The sequence below is a fragment of the Buceros rhinoceros genome, unplaced genomic scaffold, assembly GCF_000710305.1.
Source record: "Buceros rhinoceros silvestris isolate BGI_N320 unplaced genomic scaffold, ASM71030v1 scaffold15254, whole genome shotgun sequence".
Lineage (NCBI taxonomy): Eukaryota > Metazoa > Chordata > Aves > Bucerotiformes > Bucerotidae > Buceros > Buceros rhinoceros.
This window is the reverse complement of record NW_010408920.1, coordinates 5,689-10,149: the sequence shown is the minus strand read 5'-3', so window position 1 is coordinate 10,149 and position 4,461 is coordinate 5,689.

Here is a 4,461-nt window from a genome sequence, read left to right as displayed (position 1 = left end):
TCGTCGTGCCGTTGGGCGGAGCCTCAGGAACTTTGCCTTCTTGGCAGCCATAAATGTGACCTTTTTTTTTGTTTATCTTTGTCTCTCTGGTTACTGTAACAGAAGTGGTAGCTGTTCTTATTTTGAGAAGGTGTAGTCTGTGGAGCAGACTACTGGGGACAAAAGCTTTAAATGATACTGTCTGTTTTACTTTTTAATTGATTTCTTTTATAAATACTGTCTGGCTTTGCTACCAGTCGTGACTGGAGGGTAGGCAGTGCTCACCAGTGTGACAGGCTGTATTTATTCTCCATCCGCAGCTTCAAAGGGAAGCAGAAAGGCAGTCAGTACATTCTAAATACAGAGTGCAATGCAGGCAACTGCCATTTATAATAAATAGAGAATGTTTTCTGAATGTGTTTTCCTTAAGAGCAGTAAAGGTAGTGCTTGGGGGTGCTTGTGACAGATGAAGGTGTCCTGCCCTTGGCTTTGCACTATTTTTCTACCTACATTTTTATGGCACTACTGTCGTTTCCATTTGATTTATGCACTTGTAGCTGAGAGTCTTACTTTAACAAAGCCTCAGGGACAAAGACAGAGGAGCTGTATGGTCTCTGCAGCCGTAACCAGCATTGCAATGTTACCAATATCCTTTGCGTGTTAAAATCTGAGGGGTTTTCATGCTTCATGGTCTTACCTACGTCCAGTGCACCCTCTGCTAACCCAGTTTATTTCCCTGTCCTCTTCCTCTTCCCCTTACCCTGCTTTTGCTAAGATGCCCAGTGGAATGAAGGAGTCTCATGGTTTTTCATTAATGCTGCTGTGTTAATGAAACTGCCTAGTTTTTCCTTCTGTTACCGGAATGCAAGAGAAGGAGGTTGTCTTGCCCAGAATACACTAACGGACACGAGGTCACCATTTGTATTGTAATACAAATTTGACCTTTTTTGGTTCCCTCAATGTCGTCTAAGTTAATGCAGCTCTCTCTGCATTAGAGCGGGAATTCGTCTAAATGATTTGAAAGAATATTTTCTAAAAGCATTGCACACGTGCATAGCTGTAAAGGCTGGGAAAACAACGCTATTCAGTTTTAACTCCTCAGTTTGAGGGCAAGTATCTCCCTTCAGAGGCTAATTCCTATGGAGCAGAAGGAAGACGTGCCTGTTCCGTGGGCCCATTTTCTAGCTGGTGCCAGTTTAGGTGCCCGGTGGGGGTACCCAAAGCGGTAGAAGTGCAGCATGCAGGCGTTAGCACAAGCTGACAACCAGAATGCCAGTCCAGGCCTCTCAGGAGCCTGTGAGCAGATCGGTAGCAGTGGCCCGAGCTGTAAATGGGAATCTTTACTTAAAAGCTGGATAAGGAGAGCGTGAGCTACAGGCTCACCTTCCTTTGGCCGTGTAGACACATCAAATTGACCCAGACAGAAGCCCTAGAAATATTTGAGAGCTTACGATGGAAGTCTTACGAAGATAATTGTCTTCAAAAAGCTGTGTCCAGTGCACCATGTATCCTGGCTTTTCATCGCTTGGAGATCCTTGAGCATGTGCATTAAGTAGACCCTGACCTGGCCAGCCCACGCGGATGTGCTAACTCTGCCGAGTAGAGCTGTACCTGTGCTGAAGTGCCGGGAGCAGCAGGGCTCTGTCACCTTGTGTTCCAGAAGGCAGCTATTTCGCACCAGCTGGTCACACTCAGAGTTTCCAGAGAACAATTTTAGTGAGAACCTTTTTACAGTGTCGGTTTTGGGGTTTGTTTTGGTTTTTAACTCCACAAGAAAAATTAAAGACACTTTACAAGAGATTTATTGCAAGCACAACAAATAATGCTGGCAGAAACTGGGGAGGAAGAAACAAAACCAGGACTCTGACTATTCTAAATCAATGTACCTGTAAATCCACCCTCTGGAGCTCCATCTGTGTGATGTGGTGCATGTCAGTGCCAGGCTTCACCCCTGTTACCATCTCTCTTCCTTCCCCCGTGGCAGGTGGCTGGTGTGCGGGGAGCACCCAGGGGAGAGCTCAGGGCTGTGGCAGAGGTGGGTGCTGCCCAGGAGCTGGGTCTACACCGCCCAACCTGACTCCATCACCAGCGTGCCCTGGAGCATTTAACTACTGAGAGAGACTGGGGGGTTTTTAGGCTGGTTACAGTATGTGGATGGTGTCTACAGACGTCTGTCTCTCTTGGAGAACCAAGTGGCAGCTACTCCCCCCTCTGAAGCAGGGGCAGTCAGCCCTTCTGAATATTGGGCTCTAGCTGTTTAAAGGTCAGAACCTAAAATTAAGAGAGCAGTGCTGGAAATCTGGATTTTCACTGCTACACGTCTCATTGCAGTTTCCCAGCAGCCACTGGAGCTGTGTCAAATACAGCTGAGGATCCAGCTCGGCATCCCATGTCCTCGTGTTAAAACGAGGATGTAATACCTGCTTCCAACACCCCCTGCTAATAAAGAGAAAATACTTGTCATGCTGTAGCACAAGGACTTCCCTGCAGTATTTATTCTAGAACTGTGGGAGATGGTCGATGCTGCCGTTCAGTAACTGATGGTTTATTAATGGTGCGTGGGGCTACTTACCCCAAAGCGGGGCATGCGCGGTAACAGGAATTAATGTTTCTACAGGGCTTTGATGGTGCTAAATGCTACTTACTGCTGTCTGTCCATTAACACCTCGTAAAGCCCAAAGATAAGTTTAAAGTGTACATAATTTTTACTTGAATGAACTAAGAGTAACTGGATATTACCTTCATATTCGCTTGAGGATACCCAAGTGGACAGAAATCCACTGTGTTTGCACAGTGGGACAGTGGAAATGAACCTTTGGCTGCTCTGTTCTCGGGTACCACAGTGCTGCTGCTTTGAAGGTCTGAAATCTGTGTTGCACTGTCATCTCCTTCTCCTGGTCCTCTCGTCTTTCTCAAACAAATCCCTTTTAAGATTGTATTTCTCATCACTGCTCTCAGGCCAAAGATTCTCAGAGGGAAATTAGTAGTTTCCTTTGTATGAGGCTAAAAGCCTTCCATTTTCTCACAGGTTTTAATAAGAAATTCGATGCTGAGATAAATGACCAATGACAGAAATCCCAAACTTGGCTTGTTTAGAAAAACTCATTCAGACAGAAGAAGTTGTCCTGAAAGACCTACACAGGGACTGGTTTGGTAGAGCTCCTAGTAAGGCAGCCCGGCAGCTTCGGGGCTTCACAGGAGAGACAGTTCTGTGTTGAACAGACTTTTTTGGAAGTGCGCTGGGAAAAAAAATCGGCGTCCTATATACACTTTTTCATTTTATAAATAAAAAGGCTTCTCGTGTGGCTTTGCTGAACAGGAAGCCCAAAGGCCTGTTCTGTGTCACTGCACGCAAGTTACTCAGAACCAATATGGTTTTCATAATTGATAATTCCAATTTATACAATTCGTATCTAATTTATGTTAGTGATGATAAAACATGGATTTTGAAGTATCAGCGCCTTTCAGCATATGACAGATGCATTTTAGCTGCGAGCATACTGGAAGCCTTCCCTCTTCTGCTTCCTGTGGAGAAGGTCATGGTGCTCCTGGTGAGGTAAAGTCCTATGATTTAGTGCAGTCCAAAATACTGTAAATATTTCCTGCCCTTTTCTAGTTCTGTCAGAGGTTTTGTTATGATCCCTCAAGTTAGTCCTTTGAACCAAGCAAATTCCTGTTGTTAGGAAAGGCAGGTTCCTAGCCGTGAGCTTTATTGACCGTCACGGTTCGGGCTATAGAAGATGATACTGGTTGACAATGTCCATCGGCTTCTTAGAAGACACGACCTCATTCTTTCCCCTTCTGCCCAAGAGGCTTTCTTCTGTCTTGGCTGAAAATTAAGGCCTTCAGTCATTTGCTTGTGCCTTCTGGATGTCCAGACAGAAGCAGGAGCTTCTGGTGGCCACATGCTGGGGGATCCCAGGCAGGTTGAATGTGTGACGCTGCAGCACATGTGCAGTGAGTTGCTTAAATTTCGGGGAGGTGCCTGAGCTTTACAGCTTGCTGGAGCCTGTGCAGTGGACGTGGTGCACAAGGGGCTCACCTGGGCAGCTTCACGAGAGTCATCAGCTGTACGGCATGTGTGGTGCTGGGTCACCTCGCCATGCGTATCCCGGAGTTTCACCAGGGTCCCTGTCTCTAGCTGGCCCCTTCCCAAAACTCCCCAAATTCCTCAGCAAATCTCAGTTCTTTTCATTTTCCAGTCTCTTCTACTGGCCCGTTTCAGTTTCAAAGAAACCTGATCTCAGACGAGCTATTTGGAGCTCGGCTGGTCTAAGCACTGGCTTTCCGCAGTGGGCAAGTCTCAGGAGCGAAGAACAGCAGAACTGCTCCAAACCACGCTGACGCTACCATCACAGGTCACCTCGTGAGAGCACTTTAACTGCCTCAGCACTGCTTATTTCTGGGAAAAAAACGTGTATTTGAAAGACGTGTGACTCAAAGTGTCCGTGGCCCGCACCGGGGTGTCTGGGCACTGGTGCG